Genomic DNA, 24,822 nt, shown 5'->3' with positions numbered 1-24,822 from the left:
CTGACTAGGAGATGGCATGTGGTCTGGATGAAGGTGATACTGACAAGGAGACGACATGTGTAGACGAAGGGAATACTGAAGAGGAGACTACATGTGGTGTGGACGAGGGGGATGCTGACGACGAGGAGACGGTATGTAATGTGGACGAGTTCCCGCGTCGTTTGGAGACTTTCGGGAACATGACAACCGCCGTGTGCGAAGAACTGCTTCCTGCAATCAATGTTGCGTCCTGGGATTGCTTCAAGAAGGTTAAGGACAGGCAAGGTGGGAAGGAACTGGAGGAGAAGATCAGGCGCTGGAGCAAGATGATTTCTGACCACAACCGACAAAATATAAGAGATGAAGAGAAGGCTAAAGAAACTGAAGACATTTTCAGACAGCTCAGAAGTTGGAGATAGTGCAGCAGATCCAATCTGAGAGAAATGAGAAAGGTAGTGGTAGAGGAAGGAAAAAACTTTCGCAGAGAAAAACACAAGTCCCCAGAAGAAAAAGAAGAAAACCAAATGTAAAAACTGTCTAGGATAAAGATTTTTCAAATCGATATTGAAGGTTTTAGGGCGGATTGTCGTGTTATGTCTAACTGACTATTGGTTTTAAAACCCTCAATATCTAATTGAATTAACCTTTGCTGAAGGACTGGTTTTTATTTTTTCTAAAAGACTGTTTTGTCTTAGTATTTAAATTTATAGTCATATGATGAATTGTTTCAATTGTTAAATAAAGACTTCCCACATGTTTTGGACAATTTTTTTGTATCAAAACAACTCGCAAGCTACCTTTTTTCAAACTTGACTAATGTAACTGGCACAGTTAGAATTGACCGCAAAGGAATCCCCAATCAATTGCGTGGGAAATAACCAGTTGGGAAAAAGGTATATGTACGTAAAGGACCCCTTTTGCTAATGGCCTACAGGGAAAAGGCCACAAACAAAACACAGTTTATTGTCCTCTCAACCAAATCAGTTGCAAGAAATGTACGTTATACCATCCGTAGAAGTGGGAGAATTTTAATAAAAAACAAACCCCAAATTGTACATGAGTATTATCATGGCATGGGCGGCATTGATGGAACGGATCAGATGCTTTATACTTACCTTGACGAAAGGAAGCACTGGAAAAAGGTAATTTTCCACATTTTCGGCCGAATGATGTTAAATGCATACGTCCTATATAGGCCTACCCTAAATTACATACTGACAGACCAGTGGACTGCCTGCAGTTCCAAATTGCAGTAATCGACGAATTAGCTAAAGAATGACTCTCTGTAAAAAATGCTGGGGTAAATTTAGGCGGGGGTGGTGATGGACCTATAAATAAGAAAGGATATGGGGTAGAAAGGTTGGATGGTGCAAAGGAAAAGATATGTTCGGTCTGTAGCAGGAAGAACGATCCAGAAGGGAAGAGAAGGCGTAGCAAAACAGTGTGTGTGAACTGCAAGGCCGGATGTCACGTAGCTTGCCTCCCATGTCATAAGTGTAAACGGTAAACAAAAATAAAACACTGTGTTGTAAATATGTGTAAAGCTATCTATATATTAATAGGCAAGCATGTTTCTTTAAAACCTTTTTTCTCGGCTCGTGTGCATCGCAGGGAAAATCTACACATACTGTTGGAAAGATATTTTCCTGTAGATGTGCAGAATCCCTTTAAAAATTCAAATAGGCTCAAAAACATGTAAAATGAATTTTAAATTAAAAAAAAATTAACATGGGCTTTATGGGTTGCCATGCTGGTGACGAAATAACAACAAATTATAAACATAAAATCAAAAGAAGTGTAAGGAATTCCAATCACATCTTTTACTTATAGTTAGGGGTGAAAAATAGAGAAGTCTGTACAGTGCAATTGGATTTTTTAGCTAGAAGCGGTTAAGCTGTGATGGAATATCTTTGAAGATGAACCTTTTTAGTGCGATCATGTGTTCATACGCGTCAAATTTTGAGGTTAAATAAAAACAAACAAACTGGTATTTACTCTTTTAATGACAATACTTAAATATACTTTCTTTACTTTAATAAAATCACTTGGTCATTAGAGAATACTAGCTGTTACCCACGGGCTTCACCCCGTTTGACATCATAAGTATTAATAAAACTATTGATTGGTTAAGTTAACAGAAACCCTTAAGGCGGTGACACACTATCGATCTTTTCCCCGATCAAGACCCCGAACCGAGCAGGGAGAAGGGAGAACGGAGGTAAATACAAGCAAAATTTCAATCCGAACATTTCTCCGAACATGACCAATCCAGACAAGTTCTACCGAGCGCGGCAAAAGGGACTTTACAGAGAGATGGAGAGCGTGTGTGAGTGAGAGCGCGGAAGAAGTAATAATAAAACATGAAATAACATGGTACAGAATGATAATTTCAATTGCCTTTAGTAATACTTATATTTATATTAATTTTGAAAGAATTTAAGTATAACATCAATTACTTAATTCAAGTTTAACATTATTGGTATTTGATGTCACAGTTTCAACTTGTAAAATACATTTTCAACCTTTACCAAACAAACCACAAAATTATAATATAAATGCCCATAATATATAAAGGCAAAATATTACCCAACATTTATTTATTTTACCAATTAAAAAGTTTAATTGCCATATTAAATTAGAACTACCAACAGTAGCGCAAGCTGCCGCTCGGTGCGGCACTCGCGACGGCGTACGGGGAAAAAATATACCGTGACACACTATCGTACATCACTCTGTACATCGGACCGATCTTTTCTTTGATCTTTCACCAAAAAACAGCCTCCAGAGCGCTCGTCTCCCTGCTCGGCCTGATGTCCGGTTCGCCGTCTGGATCGGTTGTAGGGATCCCTGACACACTATCGAACATGCTCCCTTCGACCTCCCTTCTCCCTTCTCCCTTCTTCCTGCTCGGTTCGGGGTCTTTTTCAGGGAAAAGATCGATAGTGTGTCACCGTCTTTACCGACAGACCGCCACCGCCCACCACCGCTCGAGCGAACACTATTTTTGTTAGTAAACCTTCATTCGATATTTTCATTATCAGCAAGTTTGGTTAGGTTATGACAGTTAAATTAATTTAAATTTAACCTACAAACAATACGTTGTGACAGTGATAGAGATAACAATTTCCCACGAATAACTCGGCTATGCACGGTATGATGTGTTCTTCAGCGCGGTGGTGGACGGTGGCGGTCTGTCGGTAACGTCTCATAAGTTAACCTGAAATAAACAAAATACAGTAAAAGAAACAAATAATTACACCTGATTTTAATAAGGTACGGTAATAAATTGAAAGAAAAACAAACAAATAAGTACAGCTGAGGAATTTTTTGACATTAGGTAGGCCTATATGAAAAGTTCCCTTTAGAAAGGGAACGCATTTGTCCTTGGCGGTAAAAGGGTTATTTGGAATAAGTTACCGATTTAATTGTAATATTACTTGTCATTCATTCATCATTATTGTGAAGTAGCTTCCTCCCTTGATTGACGCTCCAGATGAACGTTAAAGTCCCCACAGATAACAAGTTTCCTGGGACAAAGTCTGCTAAGATAATCGAGGCAGAGTTCAAGCTGGTTGATAAAAGGTTCAAAAGCTCCGTCCGGAGACCTATATACACATATTAGGACTGTGGAAATATCAACTATCTCAATAGTTGTCAGTTCGAGAACTAGCTCAATACAAAATCTGGTCAGATCAATTTTCTTGCAGGTAAAAGCAGCAGCCGCAAAAATTGCCATTCCCCCATTTTTGTGCTCTGTACGGCAGTAGACACTTACTAATTGAAGTTTACCAAGGCAGTTGTAAAAATCACATTCAACTCTACCTAACCAATGTTAACGCACAATAGATCACAATCCACTTCACTGACAAATAAAGAAACTAGGGCAGACTTAGTCCTGAAACACTGGACATTCAGATTTGCAATGGTCACAGTATGTTGGGGTATGTTAATAGAGTCTATATTGTCTGACAGGGCCCGCCCTCCCTGGGCGCCGCGGCTAGGGGGGCACCGCTGCTTTGGAAGGTAAAATATTTAACAACGTTATCGGCAGACCGCAAACAAATATTTTACGGGAAACTCGTAAACATGTAATCAATGACAATGACTATTTAAAAAAAGGCAATCTATTGCTTTCGTTTTATTCATAAAATAAATACCGTTATTTAGTATACAACTCGTACTATTTTACTACTTTTACATCTGGCATGTGACTTGTTGGCAATACTGCGAGTCCGAGACACACACACTGCGTATTCGCCCACACGCCCCACCAAAACTTTGCTTGTTTCTAACCTCAAAGCTCAAACTCTTACATCAACTCATATTAGTTTTGTGATGTCCGTTGTGAGTCGTTTATTAAATGTTTTAGTAATTTAGTTCAGTGTAGTTTATAAAAAATACTTGCAAAACATTCTATATCGATATATCGGACGTTGGGTCTATTGACGCAAGCCCCCCAAATACCTTTTTTGGGGAGGGGGCGAAAATTTAAATTTCGCCCCGGGCGTCTATTACTCTTGGGGCGGCCCTGTTGTCCGAGTGCGGACCTAGGCTCATATTACAATTTTCAGTAGGTAAATAAGTAACTTCTACCAGTTACTTTTTAAACTAACTAACTAATAACTTCTATCAGTTACTTTGTATAGGATTAACTAATAACCCAACCAATAATAGTAATAGATTTCCCTTTCTAAAATATACTGTTTCACTTTCTCCTAAGTCATTTTGGGATTTTCTAACTAGTTAGAATTTTTGACTAATTTTCTCAACTATGCGTATCAATGTGCTTGGTTCTTTATTCTGTCTAGGTATGTTTCAATCCATCAGGTATTTTCAAGTACACTTCATAGTCTAACTCACTTTTATTTAAGAAAATCTGTTGGGATGTCTAGTTGTTTTACACCAAAGTTGTTTTTTACTGCAAATATAAGCAAAAGTATAATTGTAGTTAGTCTTTCAACAGGTTAATAGTTATTTTTAAAGTTATTTTCTTCTTGAAAACCTCTAGCCACTAGACAAGCTATTTTCGTACCATCCTCTTTTGTTTTAAATATCCACACTTAGCATCTATACTTACTTACTTACTGCTTACTGCTGTTCTTCTCCTCCGCAGTCATCAAGATTGGGGGAGGCGTCATCTTTTTCTTCTAGTCCACTGTCAAATGTGCACCCGTATGCTCCTTGATGAGGCAGGTGTGGGAGTAGTCTTAATCTCTTCGTTTGACATTTGAGAAATACAATTTCGATGGTGGCACTCTTGAAAATGGTGCGTTTGAACACTGTGGGTAAAAACAAAATGGCCGCCATTAAAAATGTTTAAAGTAAAATTCCATGAAAACCAGCTATTAAAACAAAATTTTTCAACACATTATTTAAAGTCCTTTTTATTGCAAATCGAATGACACTTTATTTGCGAAAATCGGATAATAAATAAAAACGTTAAGTAACTTTTATTATTAACAGTAATTATCAAAATGGCAGTCATTTTGAAATCACAAAGCTAAATTCCATAGAAACTAGTGACAAAAACATAATAAAAGTTACATAACTTTTTTATTTATTATCCGATTTTCGCGAATAAAGTGTCGTTAGATTTGTAATAAAAAGGACTTTACATATTGTGTTTCAAAAATTTGTTTTAATTGCTGGTTTTCATGGAATTTGACTGTAAAGAATTTTAATGGCCACCATTTTGAAATTCGATGAGCCTGATCAAAGATTTTTTCGGAGAATGTTTATAGTTGTAGACTTAATGTTTATACCAAGTTTCATAAAAATATCTCTAAGGGCTTTTGAGTTATGAGTTATTTTCAAAAAATACAAAATGGCGGAATTCGGCTTAACTAAGCCGAAATCGAAACAATGTTGTACTACATTTTCGACTTATTTTTGCACATAGAATCTGAATCTGCATAGCCCATCACACTTTACTGAAACACCCTTTATTACTTTTTGAAATATTTAACTGTCCTGGGACATTACATCCACACTGATTAATTTTATTTATGAAAAATATAAAATTATGTTTTATGACAGAATGGTTGATCCTACATAAAAACTGTAATATCTTTTTGGTGCAGATTTAAAATAGCTACATTTTGGTATCAACAATTTTTTCATAACTCTAACGGTTACTGATATAAGTAAGAAAACAAGTTTGCAATGGCGGCCATTTTGTTTTTTACCCACATCGTTCAAACGCACCATTTTCAAGAGTGCCACCATCAAAATTGTATTTCTCCAAGGTCAAACGAAGAGATTAAGACTACTCCCACACCTGCCTCATTAAGGAGCACACGGGAGCCTGTATATGTACATTTGACAGGGGACTATTCATCTTCTTAGTTATATCTTGGTTTTTTATTGTCTTCTGTTAAAAGTATGGTCATCCAGGAATTCATTCAAATTGTAGTAGGGTCGTTCGAGGAGATAGTTTTTCAGTTGGTTAGCAAATTTTTTCGGGTCTGTAATAGCTTTTAGCCGATGTGGTAGTAAATTTTAAAGTTTCATCCCTCTATATGTTGGGGTTTTTGCTGAAAATTAAGCAGAAAACTGAAAGTTAATTTGTCTTAGGTCACAAAAGCGAAAAAATAGACCCATTCTTTTAATTTGTTTTGTTTGTTTTTCAGCCCCACATCAAACGGTTGGCCTAAATAAGCATTTTGTAGGTAATTATATGCTCTATACATGTGATTGGGATACTTGTTATCCTAGAATATTTCATTACTGAATTACAGCGATCTAAAGAAAGAGATTTGGCAAAATAACAAAAAAATTTTACGTTTTATTGTAAAATAATTTGAATATTTTCGTATCCATATGTCTTAGAACCAAATTGTTATACTTATATTATAGGAAATTTAATTGTCTACAACATTGCAATTACATATTTTTCGCTAAAACGCACCAAAACGGAGATATAGGCGAAAATCTCTAGAAAGTACCGATTTTTTCTATTTTTCAATATGGCGGCGGGCGCGGAGGGGGGAGAATTGTGCATTTTGCGGTTTTAACACCTACTTACCATCCTAGACAACATATAACAAATTTAGACTTACCGGACCGTTTGTAAGTTAACATACCTCTATTCACTGGACTGAGCCGACCCCTCGCACCGCCCCCAGACGAACAACTATTGGAAGCATGCCCCCCATAGTGGCAGTGCGAGTGGCCGCCCCACATCCCTAACAAAAATGAAAGGCCGTGGGTGAATATAAAAAAAAAAACAAACAGTTGTCAACAAAGCCTATAATTAATCAAAATTCAACAAATAACAATCATCAACAATGTCAGCCATCCAAAGAATTCATTTAAAAATCTTTCAAAAAATTTACCCTTCTGAATTACAAAAACTGGTACCAGTAACAAATTAGGCCTAACAAAGAAATAATTAAAGATGGTAACTGTAAAAATTTTTATGGAATCTTACTCTTTAAATAAATAAATAAATAACTTTCAAATTAATAAATAACAATTAGCTTAAAAATAAATAACAATAATAAATAACGGTGACTATAAAAATAAATAACAAATAATGAATAATTTGGGGGCCCCTTTAAATATCCTTTAAATAGTCCTTCAAAAATGTTTAAACTCAAATAAAACTTGCGGCACTTGGTGGTGGTAGGCGGTGGTGGTAGAAGGCGAATGGTGGCTTAAAGGTCCCCGGAGAAACAGGGCAGTTGGCATCCCAAGGGGGTGGAAGTTGGAGAGTTCCCCCAGGTGACCCTCTCCGAGGACATCAGCAGAACCGAACCTCCCATCCGGGACCTCATCTGACGACTGGCAAAACACTTAAACCATGACTAGAGTCTACGAAGAACGGATGAACAAAATTAACAGTGACATAGAAAGATTAACACTGATATTCATCGAAGATACCCAAGTCTTTACAAATTGACAATCGCCGGCCTTCTGGTGAAAATGTGACAGAAGGCGGACATTGACTCTGGGTTGCAGGATTGCTGCCAGACCCAAACCGATTGAGTTCCGGCGCAAAGCCAGTGCTCGCACTATACAAAAAACACTGAGGCGTGACATTGGTGGGACGCTTGGTGGACATGTCACGGCTCAACCTCCCCCCCCAAAGGAGGACTTCCTCTCCAAAAAAAAAGAAAACAACCTCTCCCAATTCTAGAAGATCTCAACACCACAGATCAACTCAAGTGTCTGAAGTGGGGAACGCCAAAAGTCTTTCAACTGGAGGGACAACTCACCCCCAGGGTTTGCACTGGCCAGTGCTGGAAAAATTTACTAGGGAAAAATCTTCAGCAGCGCACAAGGGACAGAAGAGGTGATCAAGCTCTCTGGCCCAGTGCACTTCCCACTCAGACACAAGAGTAATGAAAGATGACCTACGGAATTGTTCCCCGGAAAGGCTTCAGATGAGAAATGTGAGCCCTCCGGAAAACTTCTCCAGTCTGCGGATCTCCCAGCCGCACGGAGACAGGAGTCAAGAACTTCAAGATGCGGTGGGGACCTGACCACCGATGAGACAACTTAGCGGCTCTCTTGTCCACGGCCGAACTGACCGGATGAGCCTTACAGAAAACCAAATCCCCCACCTGGAAAGGATTGTCCAACCGACCTCGATTGTGCTTCCTCCGTACCAATTCCCTAGCTCTGATTAAGTTCCTCCTAGCCGCCTGCCAAGTTGCCTTGACATTGGCAGCACCAGGGGGTGGCAGAAGGTCGCCAATTTTCCACACATTTGCCAAGGGATTATTGGGTGGATAGCCCAACAACAGCTCGAAAGGGACCGCCTTGTGACTCTCATGGTGTGCAGTATTGAAAGCAAATTGAATCCAAGGAAGTTCCTGATCCCAGGTGGTCTGCTTGTCAGCATGAAAAGCTATGAGAGCGGATCGAAGATTTCTGTTGAACCTCTCAGCATGTGAAGGCTGTGGATAGTAAGGGGAAGTGGTCACATGGCGGATACCGTGCCCAAAGCACATTCTTTTGAAAAGGTGAGAAACGAACTGAGTTCCGTTGTCGGAAACAATGGTGGCGGGTATTCCAAAGTGTTGGAACAAATGGGTACGAAGTGCCTGCACGGTGAGCTGTGCAGTGGCGTTCCTCAAAGGGAAAAGCCAACAAAACTTGGAGAAGGCATCCACACAAACAAGCAAGAATTTGTTTCCTGACTTGCTACGTGGGAGAGGCCCTACATAGTCTATGAAAACCTTCTCCAAAGGTCTCTCCGCCACCTCAGATGACAACAACCCATACTTGGTATTCTGAGCAGGCTTGCTTAGCGAGCATGTTTGACAAGAACGTACTCGTGCCGCAATGTCCCTGTCCATACCCTTCCAGATGAACATGTCCCTAACCTTTGCAATGGTCTTGTGAATCCCTAAGTGCCCACCCACAGGGGAAGAGTGAAAGTACGCAAAGACCATGGGTACAAGAAGACTAGGCAGCACAATCTTGGGTTTACCTCGCTGTCGGTCTCGACAACAAAGGGCACCCTGGGACAGAAAATACGGGGGGTGGGCTCCCCCATTTTGAAGCTCACCAATGATCTTAGCCAGCTCGGGATCTTTTAGCTGATGTGGGATGAACTCAGAAAAGGCGAGGGGAAACTCCAGGAGCACGGCACACCCTGTGTGCTCCTCCTGATCAGAAGGTTGGTCGTCAGGTGAATGGTACATCCTGGATAAAGTGTCAGCAATGACATTCTGCGTGCCTCGAACATGTTGCACTTGGAATTTGAGGGAAGATATTTGGACCACCCAACGACCAATTTTCCCAAGCTGGCGAGGATGTGCAAGGAGCCACGAGAGCGCTTGGTTGTCGGTTTCCAGCAAAAACTCTTTGTGTTCCAAAAAACGTCTGAACTTATTCACTCCAAACACGACAGCCAAACACTCTAACTCATACACAGAAGAGCTTTTCTTTTCGCATGGGTTCAAAGTGCGTGAGGCATACGCAATTGGCTGCCTAACACCATCTACCTCTTGAGACAACACAGCCGCAATTGCGACGGAGGAAGCATCGGTTTGCAAAACAAACTTTTGACTGAAATCTGGCATCGCCAAGACCGGAGGTTGCATGATAGCTTCTTTCAGAAGATCAAAAGACATCTGTTGTGCTTCACCCCAAACAAACTTGGCGCCCTTCTTCCGAAGCTCATTGAGCGGAGCCGCCAACTCAGCCACATTGGGGATGAAGCGCCGGTAGAAACCCACCATGCCGATGAAACGGGCAATGCCTTTGACATCTCGGGGAGGAGGAAACTCCCTGATAGCCTGGGTTCTAGCCGGATCGATACAGACACCTCGAGATGATACTAGATGACCTAGGAAAGAAATCTCAGCCTGAGCAAAACTAACTTTCTCGGGATTTACGGTAAGGCCAGCCCTAAGCAACCTATTCATGACTTCCTCAAGATGAACCAGATGGTCTTCAAAGCTCTCACTGTACACCAAAAGATCGTCAAGATAGTTGAACACAAATTTGAACTTGACGTCATGAAAGATGGAGTCCAGAAGTCTGGTGAGGGTCTGGGCCCCCACAGCTAGGCCCATGGGAACACGTGTGAACTGGTACAAGTTCCACGGAACGCAGAAGGCAGTGAGAGGTCGAGATTCAGGTTTCAAGGGAATCTGATGGTAAGCCTGGTTCAAATCAAAGACGGAAAAATACTTGGCCTTACCGAACCAATCGAACGCAGAGTGCAAATCAGGGAGAGGGACAGAGTCAATTTCAATCTGAGCATTCAACTTGCGATAATCTAGAACCATTCGAGACTTGCCATTTGGCTTTGGAACTAGAAAAGCTGGACTTGCGTAACTTGAGCGAGAAGGCTCAATTACCCCATTTTCAAGAAGCTCATTGATGATTCCACGGAGTGTCTCCATTTTGGGTGGAGCAAGTTTGTAAGGATGAGAACGAACTGGACGGGTGTCAGTCAAACGGATTTCGTACTCCAAAAGATTGGTGACTCCAAGCTTTGGCGTCAGCACCTCAGGAAAACGAGAACACAATGTTCTGATTGCTTCAGCCTCACCAGGAGTCAGATGCCCTAATGGATCAACTTTTGGTTTGCTGGGTGTCTCAGGCTCGACCACAGCTGCACCATCCACAATTTCATCCGCAAAAGGAATGAGCACCCGTCTTGCGAAACGAAAGAAGCACTGGCCTCTGCCTAAATCCAAAATCAGGCCACAATGCTTAATGAAATCCGCTCCCAAAATGACAGGAATGCAAAGGTCCTTGGCTACCCAAAAACTCCAAACCCAAGAAAAATGTTCAATCTTGAATTTCAAACGGGCTTCATAGATGATAGGAAGTGGGGATTTTGATGCAGTCCAGCAGATGTGGGTACTTCGCTCAACTTGCTTGATTAGCCCAGAAGATTTTAGATTTTCAAACAGGGAAAGGGAAATGAGACAACGGGCTGACCCAGAATCCACAAGGGCCTTCTGCACCGTTTTACCTAAGAAGATGTTGAGTCGTGGGCAAGTTGAGCGCGCCGCTTTCACTCCCATGCATGCAAGCTCCCTCATTCCCCGCGACAGAGGCTCCCCAAAACCAGCACTCCCAGAAGGGGCAGTACTCAGAGAAACCAAATTCCTGCTGACTTTCTCCAAAACAGCTTTCTCACAGGGCGGTTTAGGCAAACTTTCCCCTTGTGAGCTACTCAGGTTTTTGGACAAAGTCGCAAGATTAACCCTCTGACGACACACTCGTCTCATGTGACCTGGTTGACCACAACCAAAGCAAACAATAGGATGCCTCTGTCTCTGCGGTGTTTCAGGACCTCGACACACGGATGCTACAGCGGGATGGGGACCAGTCCGGGGAAGATGCCCCGCAACGTGCTCCCTTTGACAATCAGCGTCTTGAACGCTCCGTGAAAGGATGACCAACCTATCCAGGTCTGCAAAAGAAGAAGGCTTTGGAGCAAAAATCAGTCTGGACCGCTCCTCAGGCTTCAATCCCTGCAAGACAATGTCCACCAGTTGGGGTTCAGGGATGTCCAGCCGTAGGACACGCCACACGCCACAAATGTCACCCACATACTGACTGAGAGTTTCATCCAATTTTTGAGGTCGAAACACTCTCTCAACCTTCAATCTCTCCATGACCCTGAAGGGGACAAAGAGCTCAAGCACTTCACTGTGAAAATTGTCAAAATTTACTCCCCGTTTCAAACAATCTAACAATTTGTCACCAAGAGGTCTCAGGCAGAGTGGAACCAGCAGTTCCAACACTACTGAGTCCTCCATGCCTGGGAACTCCTTCAGGTGCAACACCTTTCCCAAAAACTCTAACAAAGGTTCCACCTCTAAACCATCAACCGGGCGAATGTCGCTCAAAACCCCAGCAATGGGATTGGGCAGTGGAGCAAACAAACCCATTTTGCTCTCAGTCAGTCGGCTTACCTTCAAAACACACACAAAAATTTTTTTTTTTTCACAACGAACAATTCACAAACTTAACTAACTAAAGACTCTGGACTGAAATGCCTACAGTCAGATGAGGTCCCAAACAGAAGAACCTGCCCATACACACCGCCTTAGCCACCAAAACAAAAAAAAACACGGACTTACACTCACGACATACACACATACATACATACACTAAACAACAACACCTAACATTTGTGTGATGAGGTAAACACACACACACAGTTTCAATTTTGGGATTGGCCATGCTTTTGACTCTCTTGCTCCCAAAGGATGCAAGTCATTAACCAGATTCCACCCGGTGACTCGGCCAAAGGCGAGCTCCTAATAAAAAAACTACAACAGTGTGCTTACCCCACCACGACAACATTTCTTCCAAAAATTCCTAAGACTGCCAGACCAGCATCACCCAAAAATCAAATCCAACCACGGCCCTTCGTGGATAGAGCACAAAAAACCACGCTCTGCTACCATCTGAGCCGACCCCTCGCACCGCCCCCAGACGAACAACTATTGGAAGCATGCCCCCCATAGTGGCAGTGCGAGTGGCCGCCCCACATCCCTAACAAAAATGAAAGGCCGTGGGTGAATATAAAAAAAAAAACAAACAGTTGTCAACAAAGCCTATAATTAATCAAAATTCAACAAATAACAATCATCAACAATGTCAGCCATCCAAAGAATTCATTTAAAAATCTTTCAAAAAATTTACCCTTCTGAATTACAAAAACTGGTACCAGTAACAAATTAGGCCTAACAAAGAAATAATTAAAGATGGTAACTGTAAAAATTTTTATGGAATCTTACTCTTTAAATAAATAAATAAATAACTTTCAAATTAATAAATAACAATTAGCTTAAAAATAAATAACAATAATAAATAACGGTGACTATAAAAATAAATAACAAATAATGAATAATTTGGGGGCCCCTTTAAATATCCTTTAAATAGTCCTTCAAAAATGTTTAAACTCAAATAAAACTTGCGGCACTTGGTGGTGGTAGGCGGTGGTGGTAGAAGGCGAATGGTGGCTTAAAGGTCCCCGGAGAAACAGGGCAGTTGGCATCCCAAGGGGGTGGAAGTTGGAGAGTTCCCCCAGGTGACCCTCTCCGAGGACATCAGCAGAACCGAACCTCCCATCCGGGACCTCATCTGACGACTGGCAAAACACTTAAACCATGACTAGAGTCTACGAAGAACGGATGAACAAAATTAACAGTGACATAGAAAGATTAACACTGATATTCATCGAAGATACCCAAGTCTTTACAAATTGACAATCGCCGGCCTTCTGGTGAAAATGTGACAGAAGGCGGACATTGACTCTGGGTTGCAGGATTGCTGCCAGACCCAAACCGATTGAGTTCCGGCGCAAAGCCAGTGCTCGCACTATACAAAAAACACTGAGGCGTGACATTGGTGGGACGCTTGGTGGACATGTCACGGCTCAGGACTAATGGGTTTTTATTTCTTTCTTTGTTTATGATTCTCCAGATTTCTTTATTTTTGTTTTTTGATTCTTAAATTTTAGATGATATTTTTGACCTTTTCTTTAGTTTTATTTCGGAGTCATACTTCTTTTTTGTTTCTTTAAAAGTAGCTATATCCTCAGGCCTATTTGTTGTTAAGTATTTTAGGTGTGAGTGTTTCATCTCCTGTCGTAGTTCATTTATATTGTCATCATAAATGAAATCATTTACGCCATTATTGCCATTTTTTAAGGTTTTGTAGGTCTTTGGCATGATTAGTGTATATATGTAGTTTGATAGTGCATGTTTTACATCAGAGAGGGATTTAGTTGTTATTTGTCTTGAGTATTTTTTTATATTTGATGGTTTAGGATTGAAAAGGTTTATTTTGCAGAAAACTCCGAAATGGTCGGAAATAAAGTTTTGTGTGGTTTCGGATTTTATATTTGCAGGGTTTATATCTGTGTAGCAGCAGTCTATACTAGTTTTTGTAGTGTGTGTAATTCTGGTATGGGGCAGTTCTTCTATTCTTATGTCAAAAATATTTAGTAGAGCAGTAAGGTCTTTGATGTTGCTTTTGTCTTTGTCGATTATATTTAGGTTTTAATCGCCCATAATGATGATCTTCTTCCGGGGTTTTGAGTGAGTGTGTAGTAGGTTTTGCAGGTTTGAGAAAAAAGTTTGTAGGTCCCCATTGGGTGGTCTGTAGAGTCCTAAGATTAGAAGGTTTCTTCTCCTTTCCTTGATTTCTATTGCCGCCAGTTCAATATTCATTTCATCTGTATAGGCTTCCATGTTTACTTTTTCCACATTTAGTGGCATTGCTTCAATGGTGTAGATAGCTACCCCACCCCATCTATGAAATCTTCTTGAGAAGTGAGAAATTAAATTGTATCCTGGTATGTGGGTTATTTCAAGTTTTTCACTTTGTGTACCATGTTCGGTGATGATAAGTATATGAGGTTTTAAGTCGCTAATTTCTATAAGAAATTGATCTATTTTTCATTGTAGGCCTCTTTGTATATTTAAATGAAAGATTTTTAGTCCTTGTTCTATTGTAGTTTTGGCTATTGGTTTTTTGGTAGCTTTATGGGGTATAGGTGTGCTGGGTCTATTGCTTTGGTTTAGTTTTTTTGAGGGGTTTGTTTGAAGTTTGGGGAGTTTTTTTGGTTGTTTGTCAGGTCCTGTGATGGGGTTCCATGCTGTGATGGTCTATTTTCTTGACATTTTTCTGGAGTGTTTTGGGTAACTGGGCTTTGTATCTGCAGGGGGAGTTGAGATCGGTCGAAAGATGCATTAGGGTCTGGGCATGTTGAAATTTCAGTTAGGCCTATATGTTTTGGGGTTTCGGGCCGTTTTTCCGGGTTTGTTAAATTTTTTTCTAATTTTGTTATTTCTGCTTTAGTAAAATAGTACAGGGTTCCTTCGATGAAATTCACCAGATTCTGTGCTCCTCTTTGGTTCAGATGGAGTCCGTCTCTTCTGTAAGAGTCTGAGTTCAGTCGTTTGTTAGGGTTAGCATATCCAACATTTAGATGTTCACACATAAATTTAAAACAAGTCATTTACTTCTGAGATTGTGCGGGAATAGTAGTCTCCGAATAGAATCGAGTCTCCGACTAAGAGAATTTTTTGGCTTTTAGGCCTATTTGTTTCTGGGTGGTTAATATTGTTAGCCAATTTATCATCAGTTTTTAAGGTATTGTTGGGTTTAGATGTGTTTTCTAGGGACTTTTGTGTATTTTTGCATATTTCCATGGTTGTTGGGTTTTCTGGGGAGGCAAGATTATTTAAATTTCCCTTTGTTAAGTCATGTACCAATCTTTCCAGTTTGTATATTACTTCCATCTTTACTACAATTTTTTCAGAGAGCCTATTATTTTCATCAGACTTTAGGTTGAGTTCATGTCTTAGAGAGTCAATTTCCTGAAGTAGAATATCTATTAAAGATTCATATTGTTTTAGTTTCTTTTCCTCATGAGTTTCATTGAATTCTGCATTTGTTAGTGATTGTGAGGTCTTATCTTCGGGTGGTTTTGTATTTTGAGTGTTCTCCAGATTGTGGATTTGACCAAGGGGTGTAGGCCTGTTCTTGTGGGTTTTTTTTTATTTTTATTTTTTTATTTTTTTTTTTACGCCAGTGGCATTTCACGAGAGTTACGAGAGATAAATGTTTTTGTTTTTGTTTAATTTTTTAATTAATTTTTAATTAGTTAAATTAATAAAATAAAATAAAATTAAATTAATTAGTTTAATTAAATTAATTAAATATTTACATATGAATTAATTAAATTAAATTAATTAATTAATTTTTAATTTTTTTGTTTAATTTGTTTTGTTTTGTTTGTTTTTGTTTGATTTTTTTTTTTGCTTTAGTGAGTTTTTTTTTGCATTCAGGGCAGAGCCATTCAATAGGTTTATTTGAGGGGGCGTTGTTTATTTTATTATAAAGGATTTTACTTATTTTACCGCACAGTCTGTGGTGCCATGATTCACATTTGTCACAAGTCACTGCCTCACATTCCTCATATACATCCTCCTTACAAACAGGGCAGAGTGGCTGCGACTGAGGTGAGCTAGGCTGTGTGTTATTTCGGCTCGCTGGTGTGGAGCTATTGTCCTTAGGTCTATTCATTTCTAGTTTGTCGGAAGGTTTAGTAGTAGATCTATTATTTGTTTTAATGCTTTGCCTAAGTTTAGGGGTTTTCATTATTTCAAGTTTTGTTTACGTTACAACTCAGTAAGTTACTCTTTCCCCTTTGTGACTTTCCCTAGGCTACTTTTTGGTTTAAGCTTCTAAGCCTATTTGTTTCCTTTTTTTTTAATATTTACAAGAGTGTTTACGATTTTTTTTTTGTTTATTTATTTTACTATTTTTTTGTTATTAACTTTTGTTGTATTTTCTTTTGTTGGCAGGCAAATTTTTCTTGTTTAGAAAAAAATAAGTTTTCTTGTAAAGGCCTAAATTAGTTTGCAGATAGCCAGATTTTACTTTTGCTTAGCCTACTCTCCTCTATGCTAGCTGCTTTGTTTGTAATAGAAAAGTTTAAAAAAATAGTTTTTCTCTAATCCATGCAATATTATTCTAGATATCGTCATATGAATTCTATACTAGAGATAGGTCTCACTGTCTAGTTGATGGTCCTTCCTAGTAGCTTTTAAAGCCGGTTCCTGATTTGCTAGTTGATGGTATGTTCTTCTTCTTCTAGCTTCTCTGAGCCAATCACAGGTTTGGAATGGAAATCTTATACTGACGACATCTTTAGCAATTGCTATTTGGTGTTGAAAAATTGCTTAAAAGTATTTAAAAAAGGGATATAGTTGTCAAGAAGATTAAAATATGTTTGCTCACTGTAGGTAAAATGTATTGAAAGATTAGAAAAGGTCGTCACTACTTTAAATATAGGTGAAAACTGATTTTGAAAAGTTGCAGACTGTGTGAACGGCATGGTGAAGCCACCGGACAGAATTTACACTTTGAAAAGAAATTAAACACTTCCGCACTGAAATTATTTCTTCAGACCCTTTAAAAAACTTATAGAAACTGTTTTGAACTAAAAAATAGGTTTAAAAACTGTTGGAACTTTATAAAAATGATTTACTTCAAAGCAGGTATCACAGAAAAGAAACTTACTTCGGCAAGCAGGCCTGCCAACTTAGCTTTCATTCCGAAAAATGCTAAACCTACATGTTGCCTACTGAAAAGCTACATGGTTAAAACTAAGGGCCAATACTTTGGTATTACCGGGACATTGTGGTGAAACTTACTGGCTAACCTAAGAAGACGTAGTACTCAAAATATCTCCGTGCCGGTTTTGGTTCTTATTTAGACCGCAGTAAATTGTATGTTGGGTGGATATTATTTTTGTGAGTAGGCCTACTATTATTGTTTTTAAAGGATTTCAGTAGGCCTACTAAATTCAATATTCCTGAGGTGTGTTATTGTGTAAAAATTGTGTAGGTATAAATAATGAGGTTCTGGAGGATTACCAGATTGGATTCAATATTTATTTACATATGATAGTCAAAAAATCAAATGAAGATTTAATGATCAAAATATTGTTTGATAATCAATATTTTCATTTGATAGCAGGGTATACGAGTTAAGAAACTGTAGGCTACCCCTAAACTTTTCCATTATGTTTAGATCTTATAAATATATATATGTTGGCAGTTGTTATAGGGTCATTAACATTTTGGCTATGGTTCACGGTGAAGTGTTCATGGCTAGTAGAGGTAAGATCGAAATAAGATCTTCTCAGATGTCAGAAGTAACCAGATGTGATCAAGCTATTATAGCACAACTAGTTTCGGTGTCTGTGTGACACCATCATCAGGCTGCACAAGGACAGTTTTCTTTCTTCATACGAAGAGCGTCATATTTACATGAAAATAAATAAACATTTAAACACGACACAAACGCAAATACGAGACATTTATGGTAATGATCAGTTACCATAAATGTCTCGTATTCGTGTTTGTGTCGTGTTTAAATGTTTATTTATTTTCGTGTAAATATGACGCTCTTCGTATGAAGAAAGAAAACTGTCCTTGTGCAGCCTGATAATGGTGTCACACAGACACCGAAACTAGTTGTGCTAACAACAAAATTGGATTGCTTTATAGCAGGTATTTAAACCTTTTCTAATATTATTTGGCAATCCGGAGGCTAACAACTACAATGAAGTGATCAAGCTAGTTTTAAGTGTTGGTGTTTTAAGTTAGTGGTATTAAAAGTGCTGCAACATTTACAATAGGTTAGGCCTAAGTTAGTTCTGCTATTAGGCCTAGGCCAATTGTTATAAAAGTCATGACATTGTCAATGTGTAACATTTTTTATGAACTCTTGTAGCCTACATTAGTATTTTTATATTTGTTTTTATTTGTAGCATCCCGGAGCAGCTCTGTTGCCTCCGCCCCCACCGCCTCCCCCTGTTCCTGTCCCAGATGAACCTGCCATGAAGAAAAGCAAGCTCTCGTCCTTAGGTAAGTGTCTGTTAATATTACTGTGATTTCTTAAATTGTGTAATTGCATTATGCCTAATATTGTGCAATGGGCTCTTATGTTGAGTTATAGTTTTGTTTTGTTTAGTCTGTTCCACAGCTAAGGCCTAAGTTAGTATTGGATCATTCATTATTATCTAATTGATTGGTACAGTTCTGCAGAGAACCTATATCTCATCAGGCCTATTAGCCTATTGGATAAAATATTAGTTTTAATAAAAATAGGCTCGGGCATATCAATGAAAAAAAATCAATCAAAATAAATGATTGAATGTAAGTTAGATTAACTTACAGGATTTTCTGTTATGGGTCTTATCTTTTAAAGTAGAGTAACTTGTACCTTACACCACTCTTTTTCAGTATGCTGCTGCGGTGTTTAGGTTAGGTTAGCTTGATTTAGTCTGGGTAGCTGAGTGGTCAAAGTACTTGCCTAACAATCAACAGGCTGGTCGCCTGTTTGATCCTGAGAAAAGTCAGTAGCTTTTTGATGGTTCGAAACTGGACCCAGCTGTTCCTGATCATTGGTCTTTACATAAATGATCCTTACTGATGAAACAGCTGATATTAGTCAGTAATAAAGCTACACAGATCATTTTACACCATTTTACACTCATCCTTCACTCATATTTAGGTTAAGATACACACCTAGGTGGCGTCCCCAGCTGAATTAATTAATATATTTAGTCTATGAAACTTATGAAAATGAGGACTAGTTTGAATAAAGATTGACATCTTTGTAGATTTATCTCTTTAACAAATTACACTTCTAGGCCTAGGCCTATACAGGGTGGTCTGGAGCTAGCGTCAACATTTTTTTTGGGTGGTAGAGCAACACAAGTGTGACACAAATCCACAATTTAAAAACATATATTCCATACACCCACTTGCAGAAACATTATTTTGATTTTCTTAGAAAAACCTGTACATTTACACAAAATTTTAAAATTCCTCTACTGTAGTATTTTCATACATTTTTATAACTTTGACACTACCATCATATTCTCCATTAAATTCTATGTAAGAATAGACAGCTTTTGGTGAGCCCAAAGCTTCAGAATTGCTATTTAAATTGATTAGAACTAACAAATTTTGATTTTCACAAAAAAAGGTTAAAAATAAGCCTACAGACACTTTTTTTTAGAAAAACACTAGAGATTAGCAAATGGCTACAAAAACTGCTCTAAAATCTTAGCTCTTAAAATATATGATGAGGCATTTAATTTGCTTCCTTTTAAGTACAGCTATTCCAGTTATAACTGTGGAAAACATGGTTTAAGGAAAACAAAAACACACTATAACAAACCAAAAAGACACACATGATAGTTTTTATTATTATTATAGAAACAGCATGAGGCTGCAACAAAATTTGTATCTAGACAAGTTCAAAACAAATTCCAAGTATTAGATTGATAACCAAACTAAAATGCAATTTCATTTTGATTTATTTTTTAAATGTCCTCCATTCTCTCTGATGCAGGCTCTAGCTCTCTTCCACAAAGAAATCCATGGGGTTCAGATCAGGAGATCTTGCGGGCCAGGGCACTGGACCTCCTCGGCCTATCCACGTGGGATAGTTAGCACTCAGCCAATCTCGAATGTCATTCGTAAAATGAGGAGGTGTTCCGTCTTGTTGATAAATGATATCTTGAAGGAGCACAGGATCAATCACATCCAAAATTTGAGGCAGATCGTGTTGCAAAAATTCAAGGTACATCTCTCCACTCAAACTTCCCTCAAAAATATGGGGACCTAAGAAGCAATCACCAATCACAGCTGCCCAAACGTTTATAGTAAATCTTTTTTGAAAGGAGTATTGAGGAGAGCATGGTGCTAGAGTAGATTTCTGTCGCTACCTCCTGAATTCTGACATTGAACAATACCACTTTTTCAAAAAGATTTTGTGGACAGATGAAGCTCTTTTTACCAGACAATGTGTATTCAATTCCAGTGCCCTGGCCCGCAAGATCTCCTGATCTGAACCCCATGGATTTCTTTGTGGAAGAGAGCTAGAGCCTGCATCAGAGAGAATGGAGGACATTTCAAAAATAAATTAAAATGAAATTGCATTTTAGTTTGGTTATCAATCTAATAGGCCTACTTGGAATTTGTTTTGAACTTGTCTCTGAGATACAAATTTTGTTGCAGCCTCATGCTGTTTCTATAATTAAAAACTATCATGTGTGTCTTTTTGGTTTGTTTTAGTGTGTTTTTGTTTTCCTTAAACCATGTTTTCCACAGTTGTAACTGAAATAGCTGTACTTAAAAGGAAGGAAATTAAATGCCTCATCATATCTTTTAAAAGCTAAGATTTTAGAGCAGTTTTTGTACCCATTTGCTAATCTCTAGTGTTTTTCTAAAAAAAAGGTGTCTGTAGGCTTATTTTTAACCTTTTTTTGTGAAAATCAAAATTTGTTAGTTCTAATCAATTTAAATAGCAATTCTGAAGCTTTGGGCTCACCAAAAGCTGTCTATTCTTACATAGAATTTAATGGAGAATATGATGGTAGTGTCAAAGTTATAAAAATGTATGAAAATACTACAGTAGAGGAATTTTAAAATTTGGTGTAAATGTATAGGTTTTTCTAAAAAAATCAAAATAATGTTTCTGCAAGTGGGTGTATAGAATATATTTTTTTAAATTGTGGATTTGTGTCACACTTGTGTTGCTCTACCACCCAAAAAAATTTTTAACGCTAGGTCCAAACCACCCTGTATAGATAGAACCATCAACTTCTGTTTTTTTTTATGTTACCTTGAAGTTATTATCAAACTGAGCCACACAGAACTAGGTAATAAACTACTCAACCTAACTGCCATAGCACAGTGTGAAAAAAGTCTTTTTGCAAAATGTACAATCGTTGTTTAATCGTGTGAAAACTATTATCCGATACGATACAAATTTCAAACTATTATCTCATCAGATAATAAATCATAGGTTCTCTGCGGAACTGTAGGCTACACTAATTTATTTAAAAAAAAAACATCCATGAATTCACAGTTTGATTACAGTGTTGAAAATGTTAGTGTGATGTTAAAGAAATCAGCCTATTCGTCAAATTAATTAGATAAGCCTTACTGTTTCAAAAGATGCATAAATAAAACTGTATAATGTAAGTCTAACTTACCCTTAAAAACGTGTCTGTCACTTATAAAGTGTGGGGTTCAATGTGCTAATTGATAAAATCTTTAAATTCCATTTTTCCCATTTGTAAAAATATAACAAAATATATATTATGAGAAATTTTTCTTCATCACTCTCCATTGAAGTATAACTTCTTATAGTCCAGGACCTGACAAGGGTTCTGTGTGCATGTCGTGTATAGAGAATTTTGCTTTTGCATTTCAATATAGGTGTATTAGGAAGTGTTTTCCACTCGGGTGTCAAGTTCGCACCTGGTACGTTTTCGAGCTATGACGTCATCAAGATGGCGGCTCGGCAATTTTTTAATGCATATATTTTGCAAACCGTTAAACGGATCGGGATGATTCTCTTTTTGTTTGAAAGATATTTTTACAAGCTATCTTTTTTGTATTTACACATTTGTTGTAAACTTAATATTTACCGCACAATATTGAGAAACGTCGTTTTTATTGTTTTGCTTATAACTTCTTAACGGCTGATAAAATCAAATACCACCCGTTGCAAAAGTTGCAGATAATTCTATACCCTTTCTAATGATACCAAACAATATGTGATTAGACCTAAAAATAAAGCAAAGAGATTGAATAAACCGTAAACAAGCACTGAAAAAAGTGTACGGTCCGGAAAAGATAAGTCCTGGACATGACTAGGGTTCTGTGTGCATGTCGTGTATAGAGAATTTTGCTTTTGCATTTCAATATACAGTAGGTGTCTTAGGAAGTGTTTTCCACTCGGGTGTCAAGTCCGCGCCTGTTACGTTTTCCAGCTATGACATCATCAAAATGGCGGCTAGGGCAATTTTTAAATGCGTATATTTCGCATACTGTTTAACGGATCGGGATGATTCTTTTTTTGTTTGAAAGATAATTTTACAGGAAATGTTTTTTGTATTTACACTTTTGTTGTCAACTCGATATTTATCTCACTATATTGAAAAACGTGGTTTTTAATATCATTGTTTTTGAATTTTTCCTCATAACTTGTTAAACGCTTGTAGAATGAAATAACTACCCATTACAAAAGTTGTAGATAATTTTTTGCCCTTTCCAACGATACCAAACAATTAATGTTTGGAACTAAAATTAAAGCCAAGAGATTAAATAAACCGTTAACAAACACTTAACATGGTAGAAAGTCCGGAAAATATTGCGGCTGGAACAATTCTTCAAATGCGTATATTTCTCATACTGTTTAACGAACCGGGATGATTCTTTTTTTGTTTGTAAGATATTTTTTAAGACTATCTTTTTTGTATTTACACTTTTGTTGTTAACCTACTATTTATCCTAAAATATTAATAAATGTACATTTAATTGTTGTTTGACAAATAGTAGGTTAACAACAAAGGTGTAAATACAAAAAAAGACAGGCTTAAAAAATATCTTACAAACAAAAAAAGAATCATCCCGGTTCGTTAAACAGTATGAGAAATATACGCATTTGAAGAATTGTTCCAGCCGCAATATTTTCCGAACTTTCTACCATGTTAAGTGTTTGTTAACGGTTTATTTAATCTCTTGGCTTTAATTTTAGTTTCAAACATTAATTGTTTGGTATCGTTGGAAAGGGCATTAAATTATCTACAACTTTTGTAATGGGTAGTTATTTCATTCTACAAGCGTTTAACAAGTTATGAGGAAAAATTCAAAAACAATGATATTAAAAACCACGTTTTTTAATATAGTGAGATAAATATTAAGTTGACAACAAAAGTGTAAATACAAAAAACATTTCCTGTAAAATTATCTTTCAAACAAAAAAAGAATCATCCCGATCCGTTAAACAGTATGCGAAATATACGCATTTAAAAATTGCCCTAGCCGCCATTTTGATGATGTCATAGCTGGAAAACGTAACAGGCGCGGACTTGACACCCGAGTGGAAAACACTTCCTAAGACACCTACTGTATATTGAAATGCAAAAGCAAAATTCTCTATACACGACATGCACACAGAACCCTAGTCATGTCCAGGACTTATCTTTTCCGGACCGTACACTTTTTTCAGTGTTTGTTTACGGTTTATTCAATCTCTTTGCTTTATTTTTAGGTCTAATCACATATTGTTTGGTATCATTGGAAAGGGTATAGAATTATCTGCAACTTTTGCAACGGGTGGTATTTGATTTTATCAGCGGTTAAGAAGTTATAAGCAAAACAATAAATATAATAACAATAAAAACGACGTTTCTCAATATTGTGCGGTAAATATTAAGTTTACAACAAATGTGTAAATACACAAAAGATAGCTTGTAAAAATATCTTTAAAAAAAAAAAGAATCATCCCGATCCGTTTAACGTTTTGCAAAATATAAGCATTAAAAAATTGCCGAGCCGCCATCTTGATGACGTCATAGCTCGAAAACGTACCAGGTGCGAACTTGACACCCGAGTGGAAAACACTTCCTAAGACACCTATATTGAAATGCAAAAGCAAAATTCTCTATACACGACATGCACACAGAACCTTAGTCAGGTCCAGGACTATTAGTTATACTGGGTTACATGGGCTATCCTCTTACCTTACCAACATGTTACATAAAAACTAGATGTAATATATACAGTGATGCACGCGAAGGATAGGGCTATGCCTACTCTTAATACAACACCTGTTTTCAGTAGAAAACAAAGATCACCATTACCCAAAAAACACCCCCGCCGCAGCAAACCTGTAGACCAAGTGAATTTCAAATTAAGTCTGATTGGGCTTTTACTAAAACATTTCCTTAACCTAGACATAGCATATTTATTCCCCATTAAAATAACATTGATTTAAAGAGTACTTAGGTTTACTGCTATGGGGAAAGTAAAAGGGGTT

Source organism: Macrosteles quadrilineatus, unplaced genomic scaffold, assembly GCF_028750875.1.
Source record: "Macrosteles quadrilineatus isolate MER2022 unplaced genomic scaffold, UCM_ALF_1.0 Scaffold_1__1_contigs__length_201487025, whole genome shotgun sequence".
In the NCBI taxonomy this organism is placed as follows: Eukaryota; Metazoa; Arthropoda; class Insecta; order Hemiptera; family Cicadellidae; genus Macrosteles; species Macrosteles quadrilineatus.
Note: the sequence above shows the minus strand (reverse complement) of the source record.